Source organism: Sorex araneus, chromosome 1 (assembly GCF_027595985.1).
Source record: "Sorex araneus isolate mSorAra2 chromosome 1, mSorAra2.pri, whole genome shotgun sequence".
Taxonomy (NCBI): domain Eukaryota; kingdom Metazoa; phylum Chordata; class Mammalia; order Eulipotyphla; family Soricidae; genus Sorex; species Sorex araneus.
This window is the reverse complement of record NC_073302.1, coordinates 377,740,614-377,755,809: the sequence shown is the minus strand read 5'-3', so window position 1 is coordinate 377,755,809 and position 15,196 is coordinate 377,740,614. Positions and strand designations below refer to the sequence as shown.

General features: G+C 38.8%; 1 pseudogene; it reads right to left on the bottom strand.

Moving 5' to 3' along the window:
* Positions 1 to 765: 765 nt before the first annotated feature.
* LOC101546691 (mitogen-activated protein kinase 13-like) lies at positions 766 to 1,847 on the bottom strand (annotated as a pseudogene).
* Positions 1,848 to 15,196: the final 13,349 nt, after the last annotated feature.

The following is a 15,196-nucleotide window of genomic DNA, read 5'->3' as shown; positions in this document are numbered from 1 at the left end:
TGTGAAAATTAATCAATATGTAATCTAGAAATATTTGCATTCTTTTTTGAAGCTTCTGTGATACAATTTAATGTTGCAATTGGATGTTTGTTTTCTAGAGAGCTCTCAGCCTCTCATTACTGTGTGATTATTATTTAACTGAATGAAGCCCCCAAAAGAATCTAATCAGTTCATTTATCCTTTTGAGTTGTACTTGAAGGGCTGGGTATCCTCTTGAAGAAGATAATATCTATTGAGTTAACTAGATTATTCCGCTGTCAATAAATGCCATCAAGACATAAACTACAGGATTTTTTTCTATTCATGAAAAACAAAAGTGTCTATGATCTGGGTTTTATGCCTAGTTGACCATACCATCTTTAAATCACAATATTTTTCCAATTCCTATTTGTTACTACTACTTTCTGCTACTATGTTTTCATACACTATTTGGCAGGTTTTTATTTACCAATGATGCAAATATTAGTTTATAAGTTTTTTCTTTCCTGTCATATATAGTTCCTATAACTTTTATTCCCAGTTTTCCTTATTATTTTTTTTTTTTGACGCTCAGGCAGCAGCTTTAATGGGGCTGCCTCGGTCCCCACTCTTCCCTCCAGCCCAGCCTGGGGGAATCCTGTGATGGGGGGGCCAGGGCCGGCTGGCCTCGGTTGGAAAGGTTTTCGCCCCAGAAGGTCCGACTTTGCTTGGGACCAATGAACACTGAGGCAGTGTCGGGCAGGGGAGCCTGTGACTGACGTCCCTGGGTTCTGGCTGGTGGCGTCGCTACAGCTTCATGCCGCTGCGGCGCCTCGAGTCCTGCCGGGTAATGGGGCTGAAGTTCACGATCTCCTTATAGTTGTGCTGCTTCCACTCGTCCACCGTGAGTTTCTCGTGCTCCAAGGCATCTTCAAAGGGCTGCAGGGCCACCGTCTCCTCCTCGGGCTCCAGGAAGGGCTCGAAGAATGGATGGGCGAGGGCCTGCGTGGCCGTCAGACGTTTGTCCACATCCAGCAGGTCGGTGGTCTCGGGGCTGGCACGTGGGAAGAGCTGAGAAAAGTCCTTCTTGGGGCTCTGGGGCAGGGACTGGATGTAGGATTTGGCCGCCTTATCCTTCAACTTCTGGACAAACTCTGCGCCCGGCACCCGTGTCACCTTCAGGATCCGCGACAGCTGGTCCAGGTAATCTTTCCCCTTGAGCAGAGTCCTGTCCGTCAGCATCTCGGCCATGACGCAGCCCACAGACCAGATACCCACCGTCTGGTTGTAGTGCATCCAGCTGAGGATCACCTCCGGGGCACGGTACCAGCCTGTCACCACGTAGCCCGTCATTTCCGCATCCGCGTGCCGTGCCAGCCCCAAATCCAAGATCTTCAGTTCACAGTCCTCGTTCACAGCCAGGTTGCCCGGCTTCAGGTCCCTATGGACAACCCCCGCCGAGTGGATATAACTTGAGACCCTTAAACATCTGATACACCAGGTACTGGACTTTGTCCTCACTGAACTCCACGCCCATGAGCTTCTGCAGGTCCGTTTGCATAAAAGGCATCACTAGGTAGAACTCCTGGAAGTTGCGCAGGGAGGAGGCCGGCGTGAAGACATCCAGGAGCCCGATGACCTTGTCGTGCTGCGTGTGTTTGAGCAGCAGCAGCTCGCGGTAGGCCCTCTTGGTGAACATCTCACACTGGAAGGGCCGGCACAGCTTCTTGATGGGCACCTTCTCCCCTGACCAACTTGTCGCTGGCCGAGCAAACGGCGCCATAGGCCCCGCTGCCAATGTGCGTTGGGGACGGGTAGGTCTTGGGCAGCTCCCAGGCTGTCTTGTGCACGTCCTGCTTGTAAAAGCTCTTTCTCCAGGTGAGGCTCATCCCGGGCGCTCCGTCGTTGTCGCGGCGGCCCCAGCGCGGCCTTATGTTTTTTTTAAAAAATATCTTTGAAGTTAACTTACCTCATTCCTGGCTCTACAGATTTCCATACATTCTGAAATACCAACTGTACTGAAGACAGAGTTGGAATGGTTAAAGGAGGAAAGAAAAGTTACCTCGTTCAACTTTAAAAACCAGGGAGGAAGAGTTGTGGAGGTTTATAGAAAGAGGTTGTTAAGAAAAGGTTGTTAATAAATGTGTGATTGAGATATATTTGTTTAGCCCATGTGAGTTATTTTTCAGGCTTGTAAAATGAATACTATAATGTTGAATGTGCACATTTACTAAGATTAATTGAGATGACACATATAATAGGTACACACATTATTCAGACATTCCCAAGACAGCAAGATATAATTCTTGACTTTCTTCATTAGTCTTTAAGGGCTTGACCTATTTTAAATAGTATCTCATTGAAACTGAAATATGAATATTGTCAACTATTCTGTATACAACACAATCTCTCTCAATCCTCTTTTAAACCAATTACTCATCCTTACATATTCACTGTGTGCTAAGGAGTTATCCAATTAGTATAACAGTTTGGTCCTAATTGTGCCATTGAATTATTTTGCAAGAAAAAAGTAGAATTGAGATAATTTAAGTGTGCTTTTATATGTTTAATCAATATAACTTTAATTCCTGTCTATTAAACTTTGAGTAAAATCCTGATTAGAAGTTTATATCTGGTTTAAATTACCAATTTTATAATTCTTGATTTTATTTGGTTTTGAGGCCACACCCTGCAATGTTCACTCCTGGCTCTGCACTCAGGGATCACTTTGGTGCTTAAGGGACCATATGGGGTATCAGGGATTGAACCAGGGCCAGCATGATGCAAAGCAAACTCCCTACCCGCTGTAGTGCTTTCCTAGTTCAACAGTTCTTTAATATTTATTTAATCATACCATATTATGGAGATATAGCACAGTGGTTGGGCTTTCACCTTTCGAACTGACCCGTGTTCGATTCCTCCGCCCCTCTCGGAGAGCCCGGCAAGCTACTGAAAGTATGGAGCCTGCACGGCAGAGCCTGGCAAGCTACCCATGTGTATTGGATATGCCAAAAACAGTAACAATAAGTCTCACAATGAGAGACGTTACTGGTGCCCGCTCGAACAAATTGATGAGCAACAGGATGACAGTGACAGTGACCATATTGCTAAATATATAGTACTAAATACTACTAAACACTCTATAGTTTTATAAAAAGTTAGCACTTTCTCTCTTTTGAAAAAATATTAAAACAGATATTTTACAATTGAATAGATTAGACTATCATTGCTCTCTAACAGTCAAAATCCTCACTTGCTATTTTGTAAAAATTTTTACAAGCTGGTTTTAAAATTTATATGGAAAAGAACCCAGAATACTGAGTTTAACCTTGAAGAGCAAAGTGTGAGAATTGATATCACTCTGCTTCATGATTTGCTAAAGATTTAATGATAAAGAGAGTGTGGCAATGTGGCAGTGATGAAACACAAAGAGATCAGGAAACAGAAAATCTCAGTATTAGATGCACAGACTTGGGCACCTTTAACAAAGTGGCATAATCAATGCAATGGACATAAGATTGTTCATACAACAGCAGAATTGAACAGCTAGCTATCCATGTGGAAAAATTTGAATCTATATATAGAACTTTCACCCTTCACAAAAATTTACTCAAGAATATAAAACTGTTAAATGTTTGGAAGAGAACATAGGAGGAAACCTAGATGGTCTTGCATATTAAGGTGATTATAGATGTATTATCAAAGAAATGATACATGAAAGAAAAGTTAGGCTGGACTGTGTTAAAATTAAAATCACATCCTATAAATGACACTATCATGTGGGGCTGGAACACTGAAGTACTTGTCTTGCACACAACCAACCTGAATTTCATCTCTGGCACTACATATGTCTCCCTGAGCCCAGAGTGAGAACTTAGCCCTGAGCACTGCCTGGTTTGGCCCAAATATTAATTTAAAAAATCCCTCTATTATTATGAGAAAGAATAAAGAAGTCACAGACTGGGCAGAAATATTTGCAAAGAAAAATATTTGGTAAAGTACTTCTACCAAAAAAATGTGCAAAAAAATTCTTAAAATTCAGCTATAAAGAAAGGAAGTACCTAATTCAAAAAGTCATAAAACCTGAATTGGCATCTGATCAAAAAGTAACAACAACAAAAAGTAACAGTAACAACAAATCTCACAATGGAGACGTTACTGATGCCCACTCGAGCAAAACGATGAGCAACGGGATGACAGTGACAGTGACTTGCATCATCAGTTTGATTTATCATATACTAAGCATTTTTTACTTTACTGTATTTCTCATATGCAAGATTTTATATTCAAGAATAAATTTAATTTGTTTCTATAGTCAGTTGCATGTTAGAGTGGTAAATCTTAGGAAATCATTTGCTTGCTATATTTCTAAAATATTTATAAGTAATTTACTTTTACTAGTTCAATCAACCCTTTTCATAGGTGACAGTATTAATAGTCACACTAAAATCACATTTAAAAATTATTTGTTTATTTTATTGAATCATGAGATACACAGTTACAATTTGTTCATGATCAGGTTTCAGTCATGCTATGTTCCAACAGCCTTTCCTTCAGTGGACACTTCTGACCACCAATGTCCCCAGTTTCCTTCCCGACACCTCCTAGCTACCCTGGCCTCTGTGGCAGGTACTTTTCTTCTTTCTCCCTTTTTCTCTCACTCTCTTTCTCTTTCTTTGCTTATGGGCATTATGATTTGCAGTAAAGGTACAAAATATAATCATGTTTATTCCTTTACCTACTTCCAGCATTCAGTTCTTGTCCAGAGTGATCATTTCCAGCTCTCCCATAGTGGACTTCTCTATTCTAACTGCCATCCCCACCCCCTCCACCACTTGCAGTAAGCATCCAACTATTAAGATTTTATTAAAAGGAAATGAAGTACCAAAGCATTGATTGCACTATTCAATTTAGAAAATCTAGAAAATACTATAGCAGTAAGTTGGATCCATTGGATCTTCTTGTTTCAAAAGTCTCATAGTAACAAAGTGACATAATTTTCTGAAGTTGAGCAATGTACAACCTGTATAGTAAACTTTTGGCTACTCTGGGTATGGCCACTCAAGTTAAATAGACTGACATATTTCCCATTAGAAAATAAAAACATATGCATCTATTTGTATGCTACAAGGTATCAGTGTGGTTGTATCAATTTGTATGCACCATTTAGAAATTCTCAACCATACTAAATTTTCAAACATACTAAAATATCACTGTATCACTGTCAACATTTACTAAAATATGAATAAACTTAATACTTTTTAAGAACTATATGAGGTTAATTTTTCAGGGAGAAGGGAATTCTGTGGCAAGCGAGATAATGGGCAACCTTTCAGTTATTATATCTTCAAAGTGTGAAATATGATATAGCCATAGATGGGTAGACTAAATTGGAATCATCTTTTCAAATAATTATTTCAGTATGGAAAGTGCACACAGAGCAGACTGTGTGGACAATGACTTTCAGTCTCATGAGCAGGTGCAGGAGCAGGTGCTGATTTGGTCCTGGATATAGAAAACTAGCATTATTTCCCCATGTTAAGGTATTGACTGACACTTTTGACTGACACTTTGCAGTCTTGCTAAGAGAGTCATAGATTTTTTTTCTTTTTTGTTGTTTTTTCAGAACACATAAAACCATACTTTAATTAATAGGTTTGAATCAGTAGACAACAAAAAATAAGACAGTTCCAAGACAATAGGAGTGTAAAATTGCAACAGATTAATGCTCTTACCCAAAACTCCTCTTGGCACACATGCTCTAGAGCACTGTTTTCTTTCGAATTCACATTTACAAAGGTGCACAGGAATCTAAGCAACAAGCAACTTAAGTCAAATACAAACCTGCTATATTACTGCCGTCAATACTGGGATATGTATCCTGAATAAGTTCCTCACCAATATTAGCTTAAAAATAGACTAGAGGTATAAATTAGAAAGGTGCTATCTGTATTTTAAAAGCAGAAAACACCTTGAAAACACAAATTCTGTTTACATAAGGCTTTCTGTAATGATTTGTTCAAATTTAAAATGAAGTGTTGGGATTTGGGGAAATTATGCAATTTGATGACTTGTTATGTTATAAATAATAATATGCTATTCTGAATTCACAGAAATAAAGGGCTTTAATTTTGACTCTCAAAAAGAGAAGTCATGAGTTGTTTCTTCTACTACAAATCAGCTTGGAAGACTTGAAAAACCAATCCAGTATAGAGTAAAATACTACTTTTGAAAATTATGCTTTAGAGCATTTGAAGTTGATGATCTCTGGTTAGAAAGTCTTTAGGTCACAAAAATACTGAAAAAAAATTGTATTCCTTTCTAATCAGCCTGAATGCCTTTACTTTTCACTTCTATAAAACTCTGTGGAAAAGTTGATTTCCTTGGATTAAATCCTGTGAAACCGAGGTAACTAGAGAGAAGATACATTTTAAAAGCCTTTCTAAAATATAACATTTATCAGTAGGGTTTTTTAAAATTGCATTATATTATTAGCACAAAGTTTTTTTAAAGTTTTTTTTTAATTGAATCATTATGAGATAGACCCTAACAAGGTTTCAGTCATACAGTGTTCCAACACTCATCCTCCACCAGTGTACATTTCCCAGCACCAGTGTTCCAAATTTCCATCCGATTACCCCCACTCTCTATGACTGGCACTCTCTCTCTCTCTCTCTCTCTCTCTCTCTCTGAGATTAGATACAAGACAAGATTGTCCATTATTGCTAGTTCTATTCAATATTGTACTGAAAGTACATGCCATAGCAGTGATGGGAAAAAAAAGATATTAAGGGCATCCTTCAGAATTTTTTGCACACATTTTATTGTAGCTCATCAGAATAAATGTCTCTCTAAATGTTGTTTCTCAACTGACAAGACATTCACTGTATCACTGTCATCCCATTGCTTATTGATTTGCTTGAGCAGGCACCAGTAACATCTCCATTTTGAGACTTGTTCCTGTTTTTAGCATATCGAATATGCCATGGTAGCTTGCCAGGATCTACCGGGTGAGCAGGATACTCTTGGTAGCTTGCAAGACTCTCTGAGAGAAATGGAGGAATCGAACCCAGGTCGGCCATGTGCAAGGCAAACATCCTACCTTCTGTGCTAATAGATTAATATTTTATATACATAATATTTTGGTTATAATGAGTAATCTTATATAATATAGGCCCAATGGTCAACAGTTTCCTTTATTATTGCTATTTTTTCTTACTAAAAAAAAGTGTGAAGATCTCAGAAGCAAATGAGATGGTTTGATATATCAAATTGAAGTTTCTGCACCTCAAAGGAAACAATGACCAAAATACAAAGCACCCCAAGACTAGGAAAAAATATTTTCCACCAGTCATATGATAAATGGTTGATATTCAAGATAAAGAACTGTTAGAAATTTATAAGAAAAAACAACCAACCCCATAAAAAGTGTGTTTGGAATGGGAGATATCATGAACAGAAATGATCCCAAATGGCCAAAATGTAATGAAAAAGTGCTGTACATCTCTTATCTTCAGAGAAATGCAAATCAAAATCAATGATGAGATATCTCACCTAGGAGACTGGCACACATCACCTACAGCAAAAACAACCAGTGCTGTTGTATAGTTTGGGCGAAACGGATCCTAATCTACTGCTGATTGTGAATATCAATTAGTTCAGCCTTTTTGGAAATCAATATGGAATTGTAGCACTGTAGCACAGTTGTCCTATTGTTCATCGATTTGCTCAAGTGGGCACCAGTAACGTCTCCATTGTGAGACTTGTTGTTACTGTTGTTGGCATATCGAATACACCACGGGTAGCTTTCCAGGCTCTGCCATGTGGGAGGGATATTCTCAGTAGCTTGCCAGGCTCTCCAAGAAGGACAGAGGAATCGAACCCGGGTTGGCTGCATGCAAGGCAAATGCCCTACCTGCTGTTCCAGTCCAAAATTAAAGAAGACAAATTTGAAAAATGTCGAAGGAAAAAAAGTCACACCTCTTGCAGCAATATGGACATTTCTAAAAAAACTAGGAATTGAGTTTCCATATTACTTAGCAATTCCACTTCTTGTCATCTACCCAAAAGGCCCCAAAATTCTATTAAAAAAATATGTTTTCAACCCTCTGTTCTCCGGGCACTATTGACAATAGCCTAAATCTGGAAACAACCCAAGTGTCCAAGAACAGATGACTGGATAGAGAAACTGTGGTACATATACACAATGGCATACTACTCAAATTTAAAGAAGGATAGAATCATGCGTTTTGCTGCTACATGGATGGAACTGGTGAGTATTATGCCAAGTCAAATCTGTCAGAGGGAAAGGGATAGACACAGAGTGATCTCTGTCATAGGTGGGATATCATAAACATGGGAACATAATAGGAGGATAACAAATGCTCAAAGGCAAGAGAAACTTCCTAATTCAGTAGGAAGTTTATCACAGCATGGAATTGGAGGGCAGCCCTAGGACAGTGGAGATAGGAATTGGACACTGGTGGAGGGTGTGATGCTGGAATATTTTATGCATAAAGTCCTGCTGTGTTAACAGTTTTATAAAGCATTATGCCTAAAGTAAAATTTTAAAAATATATGTAAGTCTACTATTTTAGGTAATGAAGTATACAGATTTTATACAGATACTTAATATGTCCAGAAATATTACTAATTTCATTTTTTAAAGGAGCACTTGAAAGAACAGGGTATTTTCCACAATTACTTTTTAAACTAAATGCATTAAAATATTTTTGTGGATTTCCGTTTTATGCTAAAGAGTGCAAAATATGAAAATGTTTCAGATTGCTTTCTTATAAACTGTAGAATTGAGTTAAAAACTTTGCTTTCCAATCTAGTAAAAACAGAGATCAACAAATGGGACTACATTAAACTAAAAAGCTTCTGCACCGCAAGAGATACAGTGACCAGAATCCAAAGACTATCCACAGAATGGGAAAGGATATTTACACAATACCCATCAGATAAGGGGTTGATATCAATGGTATATAAAGCACTGGTTGAACTCTACAAGAAGAAAACATCCAACCCCATCAAAAAATGGGGCGAAGAAATGAACAGAAACTTTACCAAGGAAGAAATACGAATGGCCAAAAGGCACATGAAAAAGTGCTCTGCATCACTAATCATCAGAGAGATGCAGATCAAAACAACTTTGAGATACCACCTCACACCACAGAGACTAGCACACATCCAAAAGAACAAAAGCAACCGCTGTTGGAGAGGATGTGGGGAGAAAGGGACCCTTCTTCACTGCTGGTGGGAATGCCGACTGGTTCAGCCCTTCTGGAAAACAATTTGGACGACTCTCAAAAAATTAGATATTGAATTCCCATTTGACCCAGCAATACCACTGCTGGGAATATATCCCAGAGAGGCAAAAAAGTACAATCGAAACAACATCTGCACATGTATGTTCATCGCAGCACTGTTTACAATAGCCAGAATCTGGAAAAAACCCGAATGCCCCAGAACGGATGACTGGTTGAGGAAACTTTGGTACATCTATACAATGGAATACTATGCAGCTGTTAGAAAAAAGGAGGTCAAGAATTTTGTAGTCAAGTGGATGGGCATGAAAAGTTTCATGCTGAGTGAAATGAGTCAGAAAGAGAGAGACAGACATAGAAAGATTGCACTCATCTATGGTATATAGAACAACAGAGTGGGAGACTAACACCCAAGAACTGTAGAAATAAGTACCAGGAGGTTGACTCCATGGCTTCGAGGCTGGCCTCACGTTCCGGGGAAAGGTCAACTCAGAGAAGCGATCACCAACTACATTGTAGTCGAAGGCCATGTGGGGGAAGGGAGTTGCGGGCTGAATGAGGGCTAGAGACTGAGCACAGCGGCCACTCAACACCTTTATTGCAAACCACAACAGCTAATTAGAGAGAGAAAACAGAAGGGAATGCCTTGCCACAGTGGCAGGGTGGGGTGGGGGGGAGATGGGATTGGGGAGGGTGGGAGGGACACTGGGTTTATGGGTGGTGGAGAATGGGCACTGGTGAAGGGATGGGTTCCAAACTTTGTATGATGGAAGTATAAGCACAAAAGTGTATAAATCTGTAACTGTACCCTCACGGTGATTCTCTAATTAAAAATAAATAAATTAAAAAAATAAAAATAAAAAAAAAATAAAAACTTTGCTTTCCACATGTTGCCTTTAGGACCACTTTTCTTTGGGGAGTGATTGCTTTTTTCTATGTATCTAGGCAAGTGTGTTATTACAAGCCTAACTCATTGAGGGTTTTTGTGCAATGGCTAGTAATTCCAAAAAAAGCAGTCAGAGGGCAAGCAGTAAGAGACAGGGACTTGATGAAGAAGGCCAATCAAGAGAGATCACACATGAACATTTCACAGGAACACGTGTAGTAGATCAAGGAATCAAGGACACTGACTTGGTAGCAAAGAGGGAGGTAGAGTAAGTCATTATTTGGAGAGTAAATTCTACAGCGAGAACAAGGATCAACTTCCATTAAAGAAACCCTGAGATCCAGATGGATATTCCCATCCACTTCAGTTATACTAAGATGCATACATCCAGTGCTGGTTCTACTCCTATTAGTTCAGTTGGGTGGAATAAAATTCCACAGAAAAGGTGCTGAAGCAACAGAATTTAATTTTCTCACACTAATGAAGTTCACGCATGAGTAAACATATTTCTGGACACACCATCAATAAGGGAAATATATATACATATGGCTCTCGGAGAGCCGCAAGCTACTGAGAGTATCCTGCCTGCATGGAAGAGCCTGGCAAGCTCCCCATGGCATATTCAATATGCCAAATACAGTAACAATAACAGTCTCATTCCCCTGACCCTGAAAAGAGCTTCCAAACATTGGGAGAAATGAATAAGGAGAGGCTGCTAAAATCTCAGGGCTGGGATGAATGGAGATATTACTGGCACCTGCTCAAGTAAATTGATGAACAACGGGATGACAGTGACATAGATCAAGTTCAAGGTCAAGTTACCATTAGTATTTTTTTTTTTTGGTGAGAGTTTTCTTCCTGACTAGCATTATCGCATGGCCTTTCTTTCTGTGTGAACATCGAGAATAAGTGTCTCTGCTGTCTTTTCCTCTGCTTATAAAGTCATTAGATCTATCAGATTAGCACCCTAATCTGTTTACATTTAATTAATGTAAACTCCCTTAAACCCCTCTATTCAAATTAGTCACTTTTAGTATCAGGAGTTCAACATATGAGTTGGAGGGGCACAATTCTATCCACAAATCCACTACCTAGCACTTGAATAAATGGTCAAAACAAAGGATTAGTCTTTGCTGTAATAACATAGTTGGCAAGAATATTTTACTCTTGCTGGTGATGTTAGTAACAGACCCTCTTGTTATACCAGCATGAGTTATATTTTAGGCTTCCTTCTTACTGCCTTGTTTTTTAGTTCATCAGCCCAGGAAAAAACGAAGTATTTTTCCAAGATATTTACAGCTTGTTCTAGAAGTTACTTCATAATCTCTAATTATTCCCCTTTCAACTTCAGTCAACCTGGATCAATATCTTTGCAGCTTCTAATAACTCTGAGAGAAGCAGAATTTTTTTTTTTTTGTTTTTGTTTTTGGGTCACACCCAGCGATGCTCAGGGGTTACTCCTGGCTCTGCACTCAGGAATTACTCCTGGCGGTGCTTGGGGGACCATATGAGATGCCGGGGATCGAACCCGGGTCGGCCGCATGCAAGGCAAACGCCCTACCCGCTGTGCTATCGCTCCGGCCCCGAGAAGCAGAATTTTTAACCTGAAATAAAAATAATGTCTCACTACAGATATAATAGATGATTGAAGTTGCATGTCTCTGATGAGCACTTTCATCTATTACAGGTTAATTGTTGAGAGAACTCTGATAAGTAAGGTAGTGAAAATAGTCTCATGCTACAAAGTTAAATTAGAATGATGGTTTGAGGTGGCCAAGGATAAATTGTTTGAATAATAGGAGTTATTTTGTAATTTTGGCATACATTCTTCTCTCATTTATGTGCTTATTTGTGAATGATTAAACTGTATTATCATATTACCCTATCATTACAAACATGTCTGTACTTTTCTGTTTTACCCAGTTTGCCACTGCATTGATTTCACATCTCATACACCAATAATACATTAGCACTGCACTGTAGCACTGTAATCCCATTGCTCATCGATTTGCTCAAGCGGGCACCATTAACATCGCCATTGTGAGACTTGTGTTACTGTTTTTGGCATATCGAATACGCCATTGGGAGCTTGCCAGGCTCTGCCTTGCAGGCGGGATGGTCTCGGTAGCTTGCTGGGCTCTCTGAGAGGGACAGAGGAAACAAACGTCCTACCTGCTGTGCTTTCACTCCAGTCCAACAATACATTAGTGTGATAAATTAATATCTCTTATTATATGTTCTATGTATTACAAAAACCAAACAAACAAAAAATGACTCTAGGGCCAGACAGTACAGCAGGCAGGGTGCATGCAATGGAAGCTGTTTGCCTCTCTCAGGCATTTCCCAACAATAGAGGATTCATAAATCAGATTCTCTGTGTGTATGATATTTACCCAAGAGACTGAGCAATCACTGCTTTATCCTTTAGGGTAATTTTTCTCCTGTGGATGTTACCATAAGCGTGCTTACAACTCATTTACTGGCTTCCCATTTGGATATTTTCATGTAACATATGGCTCCACAATCTTCAATATACTGGAGCCTTGTTAAATTTAACAAAAGTATCATTGAAGATCTTCAAAAGTAAAGAAGCTGTAATATCATTTGGACCTTTGGGCTCACACCATTGATATATTTGATCTTAATGAAAAATGTCAATTTAGAGTCTGCAAATGCAGAACATTTTCTAACTTTTCTTACTATCATAGCCATTCAAATTTCTGTTCTGTACATATGCCCATAGTCCTCATAATAGTTATCAATGTTTTTATAGCTAGGCTTCTCATTGCCTCTAAGCATATTTTGGACAGACTTCTTTCTGAGACACTTGATTACCAGTTCTGCAAAATTCTTGTTTTTTTGTTATGGGTCTCTTGTTCATCAGGAACCTTCATTTTCTTCCCCTCTTCACCTTTTATGGTACCAGTTAGAAAAATAGAAATTTATTATCTCTTTATTGGTAGAATTATGGACTCTATATTTTAGGTCACTGATTCAATTTTAACTTCATTCTGTTACTGTCACTCGATACTATATGCTTTAGATTTTTTACTTCTAGTAAGATGAGTTCTTTCATTTTTTTCCCATCAGATTCACTTAAAGTATATTTATTCTCTGTTCAATTGGTATTTTTGTTGGTGGGTTGGTTGATTTGTTGGTCTTGTTTGGTTTTCAGAGACAAAGCATCACTTGGATTATTGTTCTAAAGTATTCTTAACATAGTTAAAAACATAAGTCTGATATAATTGAGAATCTCCTGGAACTTTTGTCACCCTCTGTTGATACGGTTGAATGTCTTTATTTTTTATTGTTTCTGGTGCTCCATCATGATCTGAAGTGTGAGATTTTTGACTGCTCCCAACTGACTACAGTCCTCTCTTCACTTGGTGGGGCTCTGCTGCCTTCTTCCCTGAGGTCAGTGTGTGGTGTACTTTACCTGTGCTATCTGCAGGGCTTTGCTCTGGCTCTTGGCACCAGAGGCATCATTTAGTATGCCTCTATGTGGCCTCACATAACTTTACCTGGCTAGCATCTGACACAGGATGAGGGTTCCATCATTTTTCCTCACAAGTTGGTCACTGTGTGGAACTCAGCAGGGTTCATTCTAATGTGGGTAGGAGTTGGTATAGGTGCGGTGGTTCCTGGACTTCTTGTTGTGGCTTGGCCAGGTGGCAAGGAACTCACTCTGGTGTTACTTCCAATCTACGTGGGAGTTGGAACAGGAGATGGGGTCTGTTGGCTTAGCAGGCAGTGGAAAACTCTCAGCAGAGTATGTGAACAAAGAATTTCAGTCTACTGTAGTCAAGGTCAACTTTCTTAGAACTCAGATTGGAAAAAAAATACGATGTAATAGTAATTCCATAAAGTTCCAATTTCAAGATTTATACATGGCTTCTCTCATATCAGGTAGGGATACATGATCAACAGAAATATATCTAAAACATAATACAAATTTTATTCTTCTTTTATTTCTCTCCTTAGCACTATTTAGCCCACCCTTTTGCTAAATTTATTAGAATTGCTTCTGCATACCCTAACTCACATATAGCTTTCTTTCTTTTTTGATGTCTTCCTCATTCTGCACCACAAAGCAGCAATCTGGCAAAGCACAAAACTTATGGAGCAACAGCACAGAAGGTCAAGTGATTGCCTTGCACATGGTCAACCTGGGTTCAATCCTCGGCATCCCATATGGTCCACTGAGCATTCCCAGGAGTGATTCCTGAGTGCAGAGCCAGAAATAAACCCTGAGCATTGCCAGGTGTGGTTCAAAAACAAAAACAAATGTATCAAAGTATAAGCAGGGAAAGGATGAGACTATATCAAATCATAATATTCTTTAGGAAGTGTCAAGAGAGCATATTCTAGGTGCATTCTCATATTGATAATATGCTGCTTCATTAAATGTCAGTACACAGAGAACATCTAAAACCTTAGGAATAAAAGTGTGACTTAGTGACTAAAATAAAGACACAGTAATAAAACATGTTAAAACTATGGAATTATAATGCTTCCCATTAGAACAAATTGGTCGTTAATTGCTCTGAAATCAAATTTTAAGTTTGAACATAAAACACTGTCATAATTAAAACTACTAACTTTTATAATAAAATAAATTTTATTTTATTATTATAATTTCCCATCTGCTCTTTGGGGACTTTCTCTGGAAACAATATCCCTAGGATACATTCTAGTTATAGGATCCCAACTTAGTATAAATGCAAGGTCCTAGTCTGAGGCCCACTGTATTCATCCTAATCACCTTACTTGTGGTATTTTAGTGCTGACCTTTGAATACACTAGAACAACACCACCCGCACTTCTTAACTCCAGTATTTGTCTCTAGAGATGAATACGCTAACCTGAAATTTTCCTTTTACAAAAAAAGAATTTAGTATGGAACTTGAAATATGTTAGAGGTCATTGGAAGGGAAATGATTGAAGCCTGCATAATAGGAAAATGAAGCTTCTGGAAATTTGTCCTCTTGGAACCACATTCTTCTCAGTCTGCAAACTGATAAGGTGAAGATTTTCAGGTGAATAGTCACCTAATACACAACCAAGTGAAATATACAACCAATAG